Source organism: Amblyomma mixtum, chromosome 2 (genome assembly GCF_055824585.1).
Source record: "Amblyomma mixtum isolate Tamu chromosome 2, ASM5582458v1, whole genome shotgun sequence".
In the NCBI taxonomy this organism is placed as follows: Eukaryota; Metazoa; Arthropoda; class Arachnida; order Ixodida; family Ixodidae; genus Amblyomma; species Amblyomma mixtum.
The window spans coordinates 210,989,736-211,010,136 of NC_143013.1; the positions used below are offsets into that span (position 1 = coordinate 210,989,736).

Below are 20,401 nucleotides of genomic sequence, written 5' to 3' on the forward strand. Positions count from 1 at the left end.
AAAAGCTGAGGATGTACGATGCACAGCCCCGTCCTTGGCCTGAGCACCGACATGTTGGCTTCATCCACAAAATACGGGCAGCGCGAAAATATTCATAGTTACGAAAGCACGGCGACTGAAAAGGCCCTATGAGTGCCCATGGAAGAGAACGAGGAGCAGAAATTGTGTCATCTTGCACAAAGAGCCATGACTCGGGTTGAATGGGCCGTGCAACCTTAACTCAAGGAATTAATGCTCCAAATATACACTTCGAGACGATGACAAATATTAGCGTACATTTGGCGCGTTACTTACTGTAAGCTGTTTTCCCGGTTCTAACACACGCCATGTGACAACTGCTGCCGTGGAGTTGACGACTTCGACGAACATCTCAACATAATCTGCGCAGAAATCAAATTTATTTCATCAAATTACTGCGCACATATTTTCAACCTACACTAAAAGATCAGTCTTTTCACCAATGAAACTTATATACTTGCTGCCTTGCAAGCAATGGCAAGTCAGTTGATTTGTGAATTTATGGGGTTTAACGTACCATAGCAACTCAGCCTATGAGGCACGCCGCAGTGAAGGGCTCCGGATAGTTAAGACGACATGCAGCTCTTTAACGTGCACTGGCATCGCCCAGTACACGCGCCTCTAGCATTTCGCCTCCATCGAAATGCGACCGCCGCGGCCGAGATCGAATTCGCGTCTTTTGTGTCATCACCACCGTCATCATCATCATCATCATCAGCCTGACTACACCCACTGCAGGGCAAAGGCCTCTCCCATGTCTCTCCAATTAACCCTGTCCTTTGCTAGTTGCCGCCACTGTATCCCCGCAAACTTCTTAATCTCATCCGCCCACCTAACTTTCTGCCGTCCCCTGCTACGTTTGCTTTCTCTTGGAATCCACTCCGTTACCCTTAAGGACCAGCGGTTATCTTGCCTTTGCATTACATGCCCTGCCCAAGCCCACTTCTTCCTCTTGATTTCAACTAGGATGTCATTAACCCGCGTTTGTTCCCTCACCCACTCCGCCCTCTTCTGATCTCTTAACGTTACACCTATCATTTTCCTTTCCATAGCTCGCTGCGTTGTTCTTAACTTAAGCTGAACCCTCTTTGTTAGCCTCCACGTTTCTGCCCCATAGGTGAGTACCGGTAGGATACAGCTGTTATATACTTTTCTCTTCATGGATATTGGTAAGCTACCATTCATGACCTGAGAGAACCTGCCATACGCGCTCCACCCCATTCTTATTCTTCTAGTTATTTCCCTCTCATGATCCGGACCTGCGGTCACTACCTGCCCTAAGTAGACATATTCTCTTACTACTTCTAGCACCTCGCTACCAATTGCGAACTGCTGTTCCCTTGCAAGGCTATTGAACATTACTTTGGTTTTCTGCATGTTAATTCTTAGCCCCACCGTTCTACTCTGCCTGTCTAGCTGATTGATCATGCTTTGCAGTTCTTGTCCTGAGTGGCTTAGCAAGGCAATGTCATCAGCGAATCGCAAATTACTCAGGTATTCTCCATTAACTCTTATCCCCAACTCTTCCCATTCCAGTCCCCGGAATACCTCCGGTAAGCAGGCAGTGAAGAGCATTGGCGAGATCGTGTCTCCCTGCCTGACACCTTTCCGTATTGGAATTTTATTGCTGACTTTATGGAGAACTATAGTAGCTGTGCAATCGTTATAAATATCTTCCAATATTTTCACATAGCACTCTTCCACACCCTGATTCCGCAATGCCTGCATGACAGCTGAGGTTTCCACTGAGTCGAATGCTTTCTCGTAATCAATGAAGGCTATATATAGGGGTTGGTTATATTCTGCGCATTTCTCTATCACCTGATTGATAGTGCGAATGTGGTCTATTGTCGAGTATCCTTTACGAAAGCCTGCCTGATCATTTGGTTGACTAAAGTCCAAGGTTGTCCTGATTCTATTAGCGATTACCTTAGTAAATACCTTCACCTTAGTAAATCACCGCCGTGGCTGTCCTCAAATCTATGATATCTATACGGCAGTATATATGGTTCTTCTCCTACGCTGGTATCACATCTAAATTGCGAATTACCATTGTCATCTCTTAAGTTGCCGCGATACAGTAGTGGTGCGGTGAGGTTCTCCTATAACCTCAACTTATTATCTGGCATCTCTTAAGTGCCTTATTTTTTATTTACTGCTTTCTCATTTCTCTAAGCATTAGTCATTGCTCAAGCTTCTGTATGTTATGCTTCCTTATGGTGTTTTCTACTTACGTATTAGCTTTCACTATTATGTTTAGTTGAATACCTTCAACGTTTGGCGTTTTCTTTAAGCGCGCAAGTATCCATCCCGCGTGCCCTTCCTTTTATCTCATTTGGACGTTCCATGAATACGTTCGTAACATCTTCATTCATCATCTCTACAAAAGGTAAGTCTACTTGAGTTGAAGGAAAATATTTTTTCTTGAACAACGTCACCAAATTACGCACTTTTCTGCTTACTGCCAACTCCTTTATGAGCTTTTTAGTTGCTACATTTACTTTTAAATCAAAGTTAGCCCTAGACTTGACCATCGTAGGGTCTGTTCACCACACTTTGATGAAAACCTCAACTTCTTACAAAAAAACTCGCAGACTATAAATTTATTTTCCTGTCCTCCTAGTCGGTCTCTTCCATGTCCTATGGTGCTCGGCTGCTGACCCGAAAGACGCGGGTTCGATCCCGGCCGCAGCGGTTGAATTTCGATGGAGGCGAAATTATAGAGGCTCATGTACTGTGCGATGTCAGTCCACGTTAAAGAACCCCAAGTGGTCGAAATTTCCGGAGCACTTCCCAACGGCGTCTCTGATAGCCTGAGTCGCTTTAGGACGGTAAACCCTATTAACCTAACCCATCTTCCACGCCCACTTACTGTTCCTACTGCTCAGGGTCGCTGGCATGCGCCAGAGAGAACGCTGGGCGACCTCCACATCGTGGATCACGTCCGGGTCACCACGGTGTGGAGGTCGCCGAGTAGGCGACCGTGGCGATGTTTATTAGAGGGCTGCCGGAGAGGAGAGCAGCAGCGCAGCTGCGGCAGCGTCCGGCCGAGGCCCGGGTTGTTGTTGTTGCCTCAAAAACGATGGCACATACCCAAGGTTTCAGCGGCCCTTAGTTTTCTTTCACATTTCGGCAGTGCCGGCCGCGCGGGCCGCTACACATGCCTGCTAAGTTCCCTGAACATGACCCAAATAAAGTGCAAGGACGCTTTAGTAGAGCTAATCCAGCTCCACTTGGTATCTTTTGTTCTCTAAACGCTACCAGTCTAGTTTCAACGGCGCGCTGTTGCGATCTGAATATTAGTAGCACCCTTTGCAGCGTCGCACGACTGACTGCCGCCCAAGTGGCTTATAAAATAGCCGAAGATAAACTGACGGACGCGTATAAAAGGTGGTAATCGAGCACTGCAATAACGTCGACCATCCTCGCTCTGCAGAGGGAGCGCTTTCAGCTCTTCAGTCGCTGAGCCTTTGAAGTGAGTTATTGCAGCGACCGTAAAAAAAAAAAAAAGAAAATTAGTCTTCGATGGGGTTCGCAGAGATCTGGCAACACCTCTTGTGTGGAGGTTTCCGAGTTCCACCAACATTCCTTCTTTTTTTTTTCACCGATAGATAATCATGGAGACTCGAGAATTTTTACCCTACGCCTCAATCCCGCGAAGTGCGCTACCTACCTCTACGCCATCAATTCACTGATAGATGGTTCCATCTGTGGGACTCAACCATATTTCGAATGTTTTTCGCGCTGACTTCGCGGATCCAGTGGAATCAAAATACGAAGTTATGTAAGACGCTTTCTCTCAGTGCAGAACCCATCCTCTTTTAGTCATTTCGACGTTTCATCACGCTCGCAAATTAGTACATTGTTACCGCCAGTAATATTAACGCCATTTCTTTACGATGATGATGATTTTTAATGGCTGCAAGGCAGCTGTGGTAAAAGAGCGCCATGGCAGCAGGTGCTTTTTGTCCACAGAAGGTGGATTCCGACAGCGATTTCGCAAGCATTTAATTCCAGATAAGCCGAGCACTAGGACAAGGCAAAGCTTGTACCCATTGTATCACCGGTAGGTACCCGGCGGCACCGGGGAACAACCTCTGCACGTCCCGCATGCGAGGTGGATGCTGACACTATTCACACACTGTATAACTGTGTTCGCTTCCAACAGAAGCTTCTGTACTCGCTTCTTTCAAGTGAGACTGGTTTCAGCGCAAGTCGTTCTACCCTTTGGCTCAGACAAAATAAGCGCTCCAAATAAAATCTACTTGGTGAATGGCACGAAGCACTCACCTGCAGACAATGTCCGTATTTGCAGTGCAGTCGCTTTCCCAATTTGGCGCGGGAGCTTAGACACGCCGTCATCGGTGTAGTACGGTCTTAAAATGAACGTGTACAACGTCGACGGTTTCAGCCACTCCACTCTGTGCGAGATCCGGTACCTATGCACTCTGTCTTGGAACGAGTGGTCTTTCGACTTGCCAGTGACGAAGTAGCCGGCTAGTTTGAGCGGATGGCCTGGTATTCGCGTTCGCGCCCGCGACCAGGAGAGCAGGACGGAGGTGCCCGTCACTTCGCTGGCCACGACAGGCACATTCTGCAAGTATGGCGCTGGAACTGAATAAGATGGATGACATTAGGGCCCATTTCGCGGACGTGTGGATAGTAATGAATGCAAACTGCGCGCTGCTCACAGACAGACTCACCGCAAAACGACCCTTCGTCCTCGTACCGGGGTTCTGAAGCTTTCGGGCAGTGGACGGTGCCGTCGCAGATTAGCGTACTAGCAACGAGTTTATTCGTTGTCGGGCACACGAAATCCCTTTCGTCATTGCCTGCGCCTGAAGCCCGTGGAGAAGAGCACAGAAAAACATCAAACCATAAAGCATGTCGAGAAGAATTCGGCAACCGCGTTTGCGGAGGGTGCAAAGCACTGTCACGTCGAAAGGCAACGACTTTCAAGAATTTCGTATTTGCTTTTACGGCAAAAGTTTAATTACATTCAAGAAAACGCTTGTTTTGAAATCTTCCTCACGCAAGCCTTGGGGATTTTTTTTTTTCTTTCTCGAAGTACCCTTAGAAACACATGATTTTCACAGACTTTCGATCACTTCTAACAGCAGCAAGTCCCAGTACAAAACTGAATGCTTGCAGTTATTTGTACTCACTCGTTGCAGCAAAAAGAAGCAGCAGGAAAGCGTGTGCTCTCATCTTCGTGCCTCGACTTTGCATTGAAATGTTGTTGGCTCCGCCGACGTTATTTGAGGACTACACGGCTAGAAAAACTTGTGTACGGGCCGATAGCGCCAAGGCGACGATGGACCGACTAGCGACGGCGGCAGAAATAGGTCAGCAACACTATACGCCTGATACCAGTCAGAGCGGTCAACGCTACGCGGGTGCGCTAACCCCCAACGCGTATCCCGTTTCTTTGGTTAAAATTTCGCGAAACTCGCTTTGCGATAATACATAAGCTCAGTCAGCACTAAGGACGCCAACGGCTAATCGCTTACAGTGCGAAGCGAAGCAAGGGTAAATGGACAAAAATATGAATAATAAACTGGAGGGGAGACCTAAGCTCCGTAGTAAGGGTATTGCACGATAGCGTTAATGGATTAACGCTCGTACGTGCGGAATTGCTCATTCTCTACTTTGCGTTCGCAGATCGCTGAGAGTCTTCATATGATTCCTGGCATAGCAGTGCAGCGATGCGCCACGGCCCTGGCAGGTGGCTGTTTCAAATATAGCCTCCAGTAGGACTTGTGACAGCCAAATTGGTAGTCACAAGCAACCTCTCGTGGCCAATAGTTAATTCAAGTGCCGTCTGCAACGTTGGGCAGTTTCCTCACAATTCGGTGGGCACGTTGTGATGACCTCACCTCATCACGTGACCTAGGCGGCAGGTGGGCCACCTGCTTAATCGCTCACAACGCCGCTGGTGGCGAAGACGACGACATCTGACTTCTTCGCAAAGCGGGAACTTAACGCTGTCGAGTTAAAACTCGACAGTTTATCATCTATTTATTCTTCCCAAATGCACAGCTACTTCGGAGAGGATAAACTTTGCCAGCCGGCTGAGCTGAGAAACATTTCTGCCAACTCTTGGTGTAATTAGGCTGCTCCTCATTCCCTTTGAGTAGAAGAGCGTGCAGAGCGGTCACATCATCAGAGGTCACCCAGTTCATTCGAATTACATGACTTGTTCATTATCAGTTTATTTGGCGATTATTCTGTTAAATTATTCCTTACTGCCGATTCCCCTTCATCTACACAACAATAAAATTGAGTGTTTTTAGGAACGGTTGTTATGGATTTGCCGCACCTATTTATTGCGAAAAGAAACGGCATCCCATAAATTTTTGCATGAGTGCCACACAATAGAGAAGGCGGAATCGGCATATTCTAGTAAAGGTTGAGTAACTGCATGATAATCTTTTTTTTTATTCCCGGATAATTAATGACCACCTGGGGTTGTTTAACCTACACCAACATTGCGCAGTGCAGGGAACTCCAGCACTTCGCCCCGCTCAAAATGAGACCGCCACGCCCGGGATCAAACCGATGTATTTTGGATCAGCAGCCAAGCACCATAGCCACTGAGCCACGGCGGCGGCTGCATGAGAAGGTGAGGTCTCCAAACTTGTGCGCTCGGAAGCAGCGAGCCTGTTCTTCATGAGAGTGAATATATTTGAAGTATCTATTACAAGCAGTGGGTGGCAGCAATGTTCACAACTCAGCCAGAGACAGGCACGTGCACACTCATTTAGTGTAGAACTGTATTGATTGAGGGCATAAATAGACTTTCGCAAATGGACCACTTTTACAACTGCAATTCCGTTTAACCAAAAACGAGGTTACTTAAAAGTATGCCCACCGTGTGTGGCAAACTTACAGGCATGAAATCATCCATCTCCCGCTCAACAGTGGTATCCTGAGTCCTTCCTTCTAACACAAGCTTGAGACACAGCTGTTAAACTAGCATGTGCATATTGTGCTTTTAGATGTTATCTGAAAAATGCACGCCGAAACTTTGTAAAGGTCATGCAAGAGGTGGACTTTATATTGCCAGGAAGCCCTTTAGAGTTGTGCTGTCGAAAAAAATTAGCAGAGGCTTAGCTCAGCTTGGCCAGGATATACGTAGCGCAAGGAGTTTCGTCTACTGACATTTCGGTAGCGACACGCCGTCGTCGTCGTTCAGCAGCTTGGCGGCGTCTCTTCGCGAGACATTCCTCGCGTTCTTCGGGTGTCTCGGCAGCCCGCTTAGCCTTTCTCGCCTTGGTTTCGCGCTATCGGCCGGCCTTGTACCCTGCGACGACTTCTGGATCGGAAGACTCTATTTCACGCAGCCTGTGTACAGCTGCCGTGACGAGCACGGCCACTCTCCTTCCATCGTGCGCGACTGAGGAGCGAGCGCAGCGGCTGCGGCGGAGGGACGGTGCACGGCGCACGCGTGGCTCCAGCGCAACTGGTTGCCGTGGTAAAGGCGCACGCACAGCAGTAGCCTTTGCCCGGCTACGCGAAATGCACTTCGGCTTGCCTAGTGTAACTTTTGCTGCAAAAACATAGCATGTTGTAAAACGTCTAACAAGAAGCTGAAGGACTGCCCCTCGGTATAAAAGCTGGGATGTATACACGCACATTTCGGGAGGCAACATGCTTACTTTTTACGCACGCACTTCACACCACCTTCTCGCATATACGCGCCCCGATACTCACATCTGCGTAAAATTTGGAAGGCACAATCTTGAATTTTCCAGCACCATATGAGCCCCAGCAAATGCAGGAATAGAGGGAAATAAGGTAGCGGAAGCTACCGCCCGCGCGCTTAACAAACGGGCATTGCGCTCTCCCGCTGCCTGATACGGCTCCCGATTTCGATCCAGCTGTTGAGGTATTAGCGGGGTCGCAGCGGAGCACCAGACAGAGACGACCAGCGTGGCAGGCTTCTAGTTCCGGACTGCGCGTGCCGGGCGTGCGCTCCGAGCACGCGCTGTCGTTCTTTATTTTCTTTTGTCGCGGGAACGCCGATCTCAGCGCCTGCGCTTTATAGCGTCGCCGGGCGCTACAGGGCCCCCCGCCTAGACGGAACGTCGGAATGTACGTGCCGACGGGGCAGAGATGGAGTAGCCACGGCAGGCAAGCAGGCAGCTAGAGTAACAGTGTCCCCACGGGGTCGCTACAAGGTCCGGTAAGTTCAGGTCAGAGGCCGGGAAGAGCAGTCGGGTGGAGTGCGCCGGCTCAGGTGGACGAGCCTGGCTGCTGCGCAAGGGGCGAATGATGCAGGGTGCCGAGCTCACAACGGACATGGGAGCAGGGGAGGCCATGGTCGGGCCGTCACCGACTGTAGTGCTGCCCGCGGACACAAGTGTCGTCGGTGTGGGGACGTTGGAGCTGGTGTCGGTGGGAATCCGGCGCGCCGAGTACGTCGGCACAAGCGCTGGAGTGGGCGAAACGGCTCCGGGGAGTGACAGCAGCTGTGTTTTGACCATCGACATAGCGGCGACAGCTGTGACGATGCCGGAGCAAGTTGCTGGGCTCAATTCCAGGTGCTGGGGTAAAGCGGGAGTGGCCGTCCGGAGCGACTGGCCAGTGCTGATGCGCGTGTGGGCATGGTCGGGCGTGAGAGCAAGCGCTGACACTGGGTCAGGAACTGTTTCAGGCAAAGTGGGGCTGGAGGCGATCGCCGTGCTTGTTACTGCTGTCATCGGGTTGGCTTTCTCATCCTGCTCCTGATGACGAGTAGTGCTCTGCGGACCTTCTGAGGGGCTGGGAGTGTGACAAGCAGGCTTGGTCGTTGTCGAGGGCTCTTTAGCATCAGCGGGCGACGGCTTCAACCTCACAGAAGAGGCCTGCAGAGCTGTTGGCGGTAGTGACGAGGTAGATGTAGATGCCGGAAGCCTCGGCACGGCTGCTGCCGCAGAGTCGTCTTTGGCTGCAGGAGGCTCTGGCGACAACGCCACTGAAGCGCAAAGAGGCAGGGCCAGAGACGCGGGTCGGATGGTAGTGGGAGAAGGACGCGAGGCGAAGCTCGTGCGGATCCCACCTGGTGTGGCGTCGAGAGAGACAGCCGGGATGAAGACGCTGGACGGGAGTGGCGGCGATGCGGCGAGGGGCTGCTGAGGCGGGCCGGATTCTGATGAAGGCTGCGTGGGCGCGAGCGAGGCCGGTGCAGGGCCAGAGGCTGGCGGCGGCGAAAACGGGTCCGCTGCGTCGTAGAGCGGCGGCGGAACGTAGTAGGCGCCGAAGTACGCCAAGACGGCCGCACGCAGCTCATCGTATGGCCGGCCGCCGAAAGCAGAGTAGGTGAGCCGACGCAGGAGGTCGGCCGGGAGGATGTCACAAAGGACTTCGTGTTTGAACGGCTGGATGGTGATGCCGTTCAGGTACATCGCAGCCTCCAGTTGGGCGAACCACCCGCCGACGCCTGCAGGCCGGAACGCCGGGAGCGGCGGGTCGAAACTTGGGTGCTGCCAGTACGCCATGCTGGAACGCCGCTGCGATAGAAGGCACGGTTCGCCAGGTCACCACTGTTGAGGATTTTGCGGGGTCGCAGCGGAGCACCAGACAGAGACGACCAGCGTGGCAGGCTTCTAGTTCCGGACTGCGCGTGCCGGGCGTGCGCTCCGAGCACGCGCTGTCGTTCTTTATTTTCTTTTGTCGCGGGAACGCCGATCTCAGCGCCTGCGCTTTATAGCGTCGCCGGGCGCTACACAGCTATTACTTTTCGGGAGATCTCTCTCCTTTATCAAACCTCTAAGGGCCGAAACCCCCCCCCCCCCCCCTGTAAAGCGGAAGAGCGCTGGCTTCCTCTCCTCTGCACCAACACGTTACTGTGCCCGGCAGTGCTCGAACATTTCAATTCGGTCCTTTCGAACGAATGTCCACACTGTGGGTAAGTGCTTGCGGGCCCATATCACATGCTGTGAGCTTGCCCTGCCAATACTACTTTCCCACCGCTACCCCACCCGAGAGGACTGGGAGGCTGCCCAGCTTGGCTGCTCAACTCTCCAGGACCAACGAGCCCTGGTGACAAGTGCCCAGGCCACCGCGGAGGCCACAAGGGTTCCGGACTAGATATTCCTCCTAGTGATTGTGAGAGCCTACGCTACGGTGACACGAACATATGGTGGAAGAAGGAGAGGTTATCCGACGACGGCGCGAGTCTGGCAGTGTTAGTGGGACTTCTACGCATGTCCCGGCCGCAAGAGGCAACACCAGTACTGGGGCCTTTTAGAACTATAGCTCTACTATAGATGCACAAGTCGATTTCCGCGTCAGTGCGATCCTTCACCTTGACTGACCTTGATAAGCCTCCTAGCGACACCATTAAGTTAAACGTGAGATGTCAAACCATAACTGACCGTGAACGACACAACGGCAACTCCAAATTTGGCCCGGTCATTTCCAAAATTTCGCCCGGACCACCCCCAAAATTCGACCTTGGTGATTTGGGATAACCGCTGCGGTGGCTTATTGCTTAAGGCGCTCGTCCCCTGAGCCAGAGTAGCCGGGTTCGAACCCGACCACGGCGGCCGCGTTTCGATGGAGGCGGAACGCTAAAGGTGCCCGTGTGCTGTGCGATCTGTGCACTATCAAGATCTCCATGTGGTCAAAACTATTCCGGAGACCACCATTACGGCACCTCTTTCTTCCTTTCTTCTTCCTCTCTCCTTTTGTGGTCCCTTTCTTCGGGTGTCCAACAAGATATATGAGACGGTTACTCCGCCATTTGCTTTCCTTAAAACCAATTTCCATTTTGAATTGGGATTGCTTTCACACCATAATCGGTTTAACCAAGTTAAAACCTTTGGTGCAAATGTCCGCCAAAGGTACACCATGATTCCTTATGTCCACCGTTGTGGCTTGCCCTTTGTCCCTTGGCTTCTGACATTTCACATTAAATGAGTTTCATAGAGGTGGCGCTAATGTCAGATCACGTCACATGACATATTGACGCGTATATAAACGCCGGGTACCCGCGCTTGCCTCATTCCCCACCGAAGAAGAGGACTCGGGGCCGTCTGTCTAACTATGCCAGAGCTATCGCTGGACCTTTGGGTATAACCGTGGTTGAAGCCTGCCTAAGCTTTTTTGCCGATCGTTTTGCTGGCGCTTCTATGGGCACGTTTGGTACCTGCGCTTGATTTCAGTGCATATAGGACGCTTGCCTGCTTGGGACGATTCTCATTGGTTGGTGGAGCGTCTCTTAATATTCCCACATTTCGGGCTATAATTTGACTGGAGGCCGCATGAGTGACCGCTTAACTGAAGGCGCTAGCAAACTAGTTGCATTAGCAGAGCTTCAGCTGCATTCGTCTGCAACTTCGAAGTTTCCGAGAAAAGCAGTTAGCGTATTAGAAAATTTATTGAAAGCACTCAATTCTGCACCGCGTCGGGTTAGTTCAGAGGGGTCAATAAAAGCCTACTCAGCTGCCACATGTGCATGCCAGCAGCGGTGCTTTCTCCAGCTATGTATACATCTCGTGTAACGTGTTAGGAACATGTTTAAGAGTGGAATAAAAAATTTATGAATTGTATACGCGATGCATTAACCAGAGAAAGCCTTGTGCCGCTGTTTCTTGTTTTCTATCTTAAGAAATGTCAGACACTACAAGCAGGTCACTGATCTCGTTTAATAAAACCGACATCCCTCTGCTTGAACGGTTAAACCACAGATGCAAATAAAGAAAAAATAGAAGAGAAACATGGAAACAAAAGCAGCTCAACATAAGTTTAGTTTCTTTGGCAGATGTATTGCGGGGAAGGCTTCAGCTGTATCAAATATCAACGTACTCACGCCCTCGGTGCCCTTTTGCCAAATCTGCTCCAAAGTTGAACGGTTTTGCGGTACCGTGCGCTGATGTAAATCTGAAGCCTCGTAGAAATCGCGTGAGACAGACGCTCAATCGATCACTCGAAGGTCGGCTGTTTGAACCGACGTCGCCTTTTCACATTTGAGGCTTGAGCAGCCAGCTTCGCGAGCTTTCTCAAGTAGCGCGAGTTGCTGCTCACAAATCTTTTGTTGGCTGAGTGGTCGCATCCTACCTGCAACGTAATAATTTAGAAGATGTGCTATTAGATTCATTTTGTGCTCAGCTCATGTAAATTGAACGCGATGCAATCATTTAGAGGTGGTGAGGTTGTACTCGCCATGCTTTTGCAGCATATGTTTACAAAAAAGTGGCTGTGGCTCAGCTCTGCTGAGCCAGGATATACAGAGCGAAACGCATTGTTAGACATGGTACAGCTTTGGTTCATCTTTATTGTTTCAAGACTTCAGCTAGAGCCAGTCACGTAATGCATCACGTGCCACAAGTGCAAGAGCGAACGTCCAGAGCGGCGGTCAGCGGACGTGGCTGCCAAGCGCAAGAGCGAATCACGTGACACATCACATGCCACAACTGGCGAGGAGGAGCGGCCGAGCAGCAGCAGCCAGCACAGCGGCGGACGTGGCTGCCAAGCGCGCAGCTATGGCATCTATGAAGAAGAGGATAGAGGCACCTGCCACGCTCGATTTTACACATGCGGCTTGCCTCCCGTTAGACGTCAGATCTAGGAGCCAGATGACCTTCAGGCTCAACATGGGAGGATTGCAGCAGCTTTTCGCTCTATAACTGCTTCGGCTGACGTAACCACTATAGAAATGCTTTTCCCACATAGAGTCAGGAGAATGCGGTCGCTAAGTCGATTGGGCTTCCGCCACTCTTCCAGGCGAGTTCCGTCTTTGGGAGCGCAGAAAAGCGATATCTGCCACTTGCAGGACGCGTAGCCGCTCTCAGAGTGAGGTACAGAGCACTTCTTCTCCATGTTAACACATAATAATTATTTCTTTAAAGTGACCAAATGCGCAAGATTCAATACAGCTGATCAAAGCACGTCTCTGCAGTCGTAGTCGAAGCAAACGCGTGAGACGGTCCTGCCCACCGTCGTACACCCGTAAGGTGCCCTTCCGATCATCCACTCAGGCACTGCTGTCGGCAGCCCGATGTCATGAAACGGCTTTTTCTACTTCCAGCACCTCGTTACTAATTGCGAACTGCTGTTCCCTTGCTAGACGGTTGAACACTACTTTGGTGTTGTGCGTGTTAATTTTCAGACCTACCGTTCTGCTCTGCCTGTCTAACTCATTGATCATGCTTTGCAGTTCATATCTTGAGTGACTTAGCAAACTAATGTCACTATAGCGAATCGCATATTACTTAGGTATTCCCCATTATCTCTTATCCCCAACTGTTCCCAATTCAGGGCTCGGAATGCCTTCTGCAAACCGGCGGTGAATAGCAAACCTTATTGGTTTGGTTCGTTCTATATGGTTTAACGTCCCAAAGCCACTCAGGCCATGAGGAACGCCGTAGTGGAGGGCTCCGAAAATTTCGACCACCTGGGGTTTTCACCGGAACAGCGCGCACTACGACACGGACACGAAGGGAGACACGGCACACACGAGCGCTGACTTTCAACTGGTGTTTATTGTTTGGAACGAGGCATATATACACAGTTCCAACAACACAAGGAAAACAACCATTTATTCATAGATTCATAGTCAATTCATGCATGTCACAATGAACAAGGACGATAACAACATTATCATTTTCCCTTCACTAAAAATGCCAATTCTTTTGAACTGATCGATAAAGAGGGGCTACTGACGCATGCGTCTTTAGACCAGGCGATGTGCGCTGCTTCGATTATTTCGCGTGTTAATTGGTCACTGTGTTTACTTAAAATTCGTGTGCTAGTGAAGTCAGGGTGGCAAGTTTTGTTTTCACAGTCTCTACAATGGATCCCGAGATGTAGAGACTGCGAAAACAAGCCGTTGAGTGCGACTGCCGCATGGTTTTGAGGCCGGCCTCGATAATTACACTACACGCCGTTTCTTTCGCTCCCATGCCGCCTATTTCAAACGTACACGCGCGTTGCAACGGGACGCAGCAGCGCACGAAGAAGCGCAGGGCATCTGTCTTCCGTGATCCCTGCTTAATCATCCCAGCCACCGCGATAAAAGCATGGCTGGTTCCGGAAGCCTCCAGCCCATGTGACCATGATGCGCCTTCCTGTGAGGAGCGAACGTTCAAGCTGTCAGCGGGCTACCCGAGCTCACTGAATCAAAGAGGCCCAATGAGTGAAAGATCAGAAAACTGGTGATTAGAATGTCGCAACATGACTCAAACGCGATTAGGACATTAGAGATGTTCATAATATGGGGACACTAGAGATTTTTGGGATATGATAATAGCCAGGTGCAAGTGCGCATGCGCAGGACAATAGGGGATGTTCAATAAATATGTTGCCAAAGACAAGATGGCCGAGGGTTGCAGGACAGGCGCTATATGGGTGTGGATAGAATGTAAGAAACGTATTTTGGGAGAATCAAACGAAAAACTAGCCCTTCTTGCTTTGTTTCAGCTGGAAACGCATGGTCACTCATTTTGTCTTGGGCAACATTGTTATGCGGGAAGGCGCACTTGCGGAATTTTGAATACCGCCTATAACGCGATGGGGCGGTATTGTTCTGCGCCTGCACACTGGCGCCCCGTTTTTCCCCCATCCCCCTAATCGATAGGGCCTCTAACGTAACGTAAAACAATTGCGTTGAACACAAAACAGGATTAATTAGTCGGGAATCGAACCACACACCTTCAGGTTGCGAGTAAAACGCGCTACGCCTTGGCCGCGCAGGTACCTTCCTACGACTTCTTGAATAAACGGCGCGAACGAAGACAAGCACAAAAGACAAGGAAACGGACGACACAGCGCTGTGTCGTCCGTTTAGTTGTCTTTTGTGCTCGTCTTCGTTCACGCTCTTTATTCAAGATGCTTAACCAACTAGCCCGCCAAAACGTGCGTACGACTTCGTTAAAGCGTGGATTTATATGCATGTCGCGTGGCCTTTCAGTGTCCTTGTCTGCGTGGGCAGGAGGAGCTGCTGTGCGGTCGCATTAAAGCTTTCGCGTCGTACCGTTAACGGCAGAGCTTAAGTTTCCCCCAAAAATTTTATTTTCTCGCATGGCGGAGAGAAACGCGAAGCCCGCACAACACAAACTTAGCACAATAACAACCCGAAGAAAAGCATAGAAATTTTTCTACTGGAACCAAATAGACCAACAGCACTGCCACGTGTAGCTAGAGGGGAGCAGAAGAAAACGAGGTGAGAGATGAGTGTTGCGCCGAAGCAATGACGGCGGCCGAGTAAAAAATGAATGCGGTGCGAGCTTGGCGAAAGTATGACGGCTGTCTCGACTCGAGGGTGAGGTCAGAGAGATAGGCCAATATTCTCTTTGACATTATGGATGCCAACGGGTTCGTGACAAAAAGCAAGCGCTCAGAAGCGCAGCTTAGAGACAAGCGCAGCGAAGCGACAACAGGATCGTCTTTGGAAGCATTTGGGGGAGGAGAGAAGCGATGAATATCTTACTGAGTGGCATCTCCAGCATATAGTGCAGCCTGACCGTCAACACGCATTTGAGCACTCAGCGGCGGGGGCATCTTCACCGGTGTACGATATATGGTTTGAATGCGACGTTGATCACTTTACCGCGGTCCTGGAAGACGGCACTAGAGACAAGAGCAACGTAACGGGTGCATAAAGACTTGCTTACTGACAGCGTTCGGTCTCTATGCAGGGGAATAAAACACGGCACTGTACACATTCATTCCTGCAGTGGGATAGTTCTGGCGTAGCACGAGCTGGACAGCACGTTTTTTTTTTTTTTTTCGCGGATAACATGCAGAATTTTGAGAACACTTTTTGCTGCAATTTGTTCGGAAGTCGACAGCGTCTAAAGACATGTAGCCTACGTTATCACTAACATTGAATCCTTGCAAAACCATGCCGTTCGTTTCATATTTTCAGACTACTCACCCTTCCCAAGCGTTTCAGCATTAAAAAAAACTGCCGAACAGGAAGATTTGTCATATCGCCGTAAACTTGCTCGCTCAACCCTTTTCCATAAGCTTTATCACCACCCATCCCTTCGCAGTGATTTGTTTCAGTAACCTGATACTATCTTTCCACGCCGTGATCATTCTTTCAAAGTTAAACGCGTAAACTGTCATTCATCGTCTTTTGCCAATTCATTCATTCCCCGCACTATCACTGAGTGGAACAGTTTGCCATCAGTCGTCGCCACAGAAACTGCCAATAAAAAATTCCAAGAGCTTCTTCGCTGTGACGGAAATGTGTAAAAGTTTGCTGTTTTTGTTAGTGTTCATTTTTTCTTTGTGTGATGCCTTATGTTTTAATTAACGTTTTTTGTTACACTTATTTGTTCCAATGTATCGCGATTACTTATGATTGTACCACCCCCCTATGTAATACCTTCTTCAGGAGGGCCTTTAGGGGTAACTTGAATAAATAAATAAAATATCACGGTGGGACATAAAGCATGTCTTTCGCGACGAGACCAATCTTAGATCGAGTACTAGAGCTCTCGCAACCACACTGTAACCAGTGGATTTATCCGGAATCGAGCTAATTTCATCAAGGCCTGTCACTGTACGTACTGTTGATGCTTCTTATGCGCCTCCAAGAAGATGCCTCCGGCACTCATGTTTATTACGGATAAAGCGAAGCGAAGTGACAGACGACGCAAAACAGCACGCCCTAATTCGACTCCGCCTGCGTCACTTTGCTCCGATGCGTGACCAGGTGGGACGCACTGGCGCTCGAACAGCGCGGCCACGCACTCGCGTGTTCACCTTAAGTGTAAGCAACCTTGTAAGTGTCTCTGGACATGGCAAGTTGCAACGCAAGTTTAGGATTTGCTGTGTTCTACTCAGCCGTCTTTCTCCGTTCTCCTGTTCCACCCTCGACTATGATTTCCTATCTTGTTGCAAGTTATCGCCCATTATTTCTCCCTCTTCAGCAGCGAGGTGCCTTCTCATCTCTAGATTTTAGCGAATTTAAACACATGAAGAGATTCCTGTGGAAAGACGCTTGGATTTTCATTTAATGAACTCTGCCCCTTAATCTAAATGCTTCGGCTGTAGTGAAACACACAGACAAATGTTGTGGCCTGCCCTCAGGCGGTCGCTTATCCAATTATGAGAGCAGAAGCACCGAGTGTGATTAGCGCCACTTCTGGCTTTACTAATGCCTTAGGGCACGGTCTACGGTTCACTTCTGGCCTTTACCTTTAGCGCTCATTACTGTTTTCTTTTTCCAGCCAGTATATTTTCTGAAGCAAACACTCGCCCTTATAAACGACCCTGCTGATGCGTGAAATGCTAACTCAGTTGACTAAGAGATATTCCAAATTGGAGAACTGTGGACGACATCAGTCATTTGCACAATGAAAAAAAAAAAAGAATGTCATTACCCTTTGGAAAACAAGATATGACAAATGACCTATTTCAAAGCGTTTCCCTCCGCTATATATCAGCGCCTCAAACTTGCACTCTTTCCCATAATATAACATATAAAAGCCCGAGCTCTTCGTCAGCGTTTACAGGAAGAGCTTCTTCTACACTATAACTGAATATCCTTCTAGACGTTATGAACACTTTTCTAGTGCTCACTTGCCTTGTCGCCTGTGGCATCGTTGCAACTGTAGGGTAAGTTCCCTCCGGTTTATGGTGAAGTACAATTTTACAAAAACCTTCAAACTTTTTCAAAGTGCACGTTATCCACTTCGTACAACGACAGCATTTATAAATGAGGTCAAAGGAAACTAGCCTTCTGCGTCTTGTATCAGATAACGGCCTTTACACATTTTCAAATGCCCACCACTGACCACGACCGCGCGGATGTGTTCTGGAAAGCCGCCAGTGCTACGTTGCGAATACGACACCCAGAGAGCAATGTATGAAAAGTTGCTTGCAGTCAGCTGAGAATTTCGTGCGAACAAATATGCGCGCCACGTTTTCACACCACGTCCTCTGATATAAAACCTTGAACGAGCTTCGTCTTTTACTTCAGGGCGATAGTAAATATTTCAGAACATACAAAGGTAGTCATCCACGCTCGTGGTACCTGCCTTGGGAAAAATAAATATTCATTCCTTGCTTCCACAGCTTTCGTCTATTGATTGCGACCCACTCGGATTTAACTAAACACGCCTTTAATGACCCGTGCTCACTGCAATTAGCGCATATTCTTTAATATTGTTGCAATATCTGAAATGTGCTGCAAGTAGGTAAGCTCAGAGAACATATTCGGTTCGAAGCCGCGTTCGCTGCGTAAAGGAGTTTTGTACAACCACGCCTTCCTTTGGAAAACAAAAAAAAATATCGCTGGACTGGGGAGAAATATCTATAGGGCGTAAGGACACAAAAATCAATTGGGTTTCGCAGTAACTTTACGAACAGATCCTTTCGGTTCACGCATGTTGAAAAGCCCCCTTTAGTGACAGTAGCATATACTTCTATGGCTCACACACGTTTTTCACCTAAGGCCCACTTAGTACAGAGCGAATGCTGCATAAAGTGCCTTTATCAACGGACTCGAAAGTAGCACGCATGATGGCCAAAAAGATTGCTTCGTTGTAGTGTGCTTCAGTTTAATTTGGTTATGATCCTTTGGATCTGAAAAAAGATGAATCACGTGATAAATCAAATGAAGTAATTTTTAGCACGCAAGGTAGCCAAAAAGCTTGCTTCGATGTCATCAACATCATCATCAACCTGGCTATGCCCACTGCAAGGCAAAGGCCTCCCCCACGTCTGTCCAATTAACCCTGCCCTTTGCCAGCTGCGGCTACTGTATCGCTGCAAACTTCTGAAACTCATCCGCTCATCTAACTTTCTGGCGTCCCCTGCTACGCTTGCCTCCTCTTCGAATCCACTCCGTTACTCTAAAGGATCAGCGGCTATCTTGCCTAGTCATTGCATGCCCTGCCCAAGCCTATTTCTTCCTCTTAATTTCGACTAGGATGCCGTTAAACCGCGTTTGTTCCCTCACCCACTCTGGCCGCTTAAGATCTCTTAACATTACACCTATCACTTTCCTTTCCATAGCTCTTTCGTTGTCCTTAACTTAGGCTGAACCCTCTTCGTTAGCCTGAACATTTCTATCCCATAGGGGAGTAACGGTAAGATACAGCTGTTGTATACTTTTCTCCTTAGGGATACTGGTAAACTGCCATTCATGATCTGAGAGAACCTGCCAAAGCGCTCGACCTCATTCTTATTTTTCTAGTTATTTCCCTCTCATGATCCGGATCAGCGGTCACTATCTGCCCTGAGTACATATATTCCCTTACTACTTCCAGCCCCTCGCTACCAATTTTTAGACCCACCGTTCTACTCTGCCTGTCTAACTCATTGAGCATGAATAGCAGCTCGTCTAAGTAACTTAGCAAGGCAATGTCATCAGCGAATCACAACTTAATTAGGTATTCTCCATTAACTCTTATCCCCATCTGTTCCCAAATTAGGCAGGGAGACGCGATCTCGCCAACGCTATTCACCGCCTGTTTACAGGAGGTGTTACGAGGCCTGACACCCTTCCTTATTACAGTTTTATTGCTGACTTTACGAAGTACTATGGTAGCTGTACAGTATTTGTAGATATCTTCCAATATTTTCGCGTAAGACTCTTCTGTACCCTTATTCAGCAATGCCTGCATGACTGCTGAAGTTTCCACCGAGTCAAACGCTTTTTCGTAATCAATGACCGCTATTCACCGTTTACAAAGAGCAGTTTGCTCTGTCCACGACAGATGGCGCCACTGGGAGGTCTGCCACTTCTGGCCTTCAAAGCTGGCGTCAGCAGCATCACCGCGAATTGCGAAACACTGTTGCGCAGGTTGTGTACGAACGTCAAGTAACTCTTAAACAACCCAGCGGTGATACGAATGTCATGCGTATTGTTGAATTAATTTAGCTGTTCGTTGAATTAATATCTAGATCTAATATTCCTGTGGTTTATAGACGGAATAATAGACGCACTTGTTACATAAAAGAAACCGCGAAAGAATAGACGATATTCGAAATGCGCAGCGCCATCTCTCGGCGCTCCGAGAACTCAGTCCTCCATGTTGGTTCGGTACAGAAAACGAAACCGCTGCCCAGCGTTGGGTTAAAACGGCTGCGCTTCGTTTGAAAAGTAAAATGCCGATGCAGTGTTGCGCTACCCTCTCCACTGTGAAAAGACACTACGATGTGTGCCAGAACAAGGTGCGTTCCAGCTTTTCGCTTTTCTATTTTTTTACTCCGTCCCAACGTTTTAGTAACACAAAACGCCATGCGAGGTATCATGTGTCAGCACGCGGATCAGTGCGCAGCTTTCGCTTTCTGCGCTGATTTTTGACAAAGCTTTCGAGGTGATTTGCGTTTAAATTAAGATAGGGACCACAGCCTTTGTTGTCTCTGATCAAAATTAGAAGCCGATTTCGTGCATTTATCAACTCTCCGGTCGGGCGTGAACATATGTAGACGCATACTTGAA

General features: G+C 49.0%; 1 long non-coding RNA gene across 1 annotated transcript; it reads right to left on the reverse strand.

Annotated features, from left to right (window-relative positions):
* Positions 1-294: 294 nt before the first annotated feature.
* On the reverse strand, positions 295-5,363 carry LOC149362446 (uncharacterized). Its single transcript, XR_016288502.1, has 3 exons — positions 4,722-5,363; positions 4,309-4,632; positions 295-380 (listed from the first exon to the last, which is right to left on the reverse strand). It is a non-coding gene; the product is annotated as an uncharacterized LOC149362446 (long non-coding RNA).
* Positions 5,364-20,401: the final 15,038 nt, after the last annotated feature.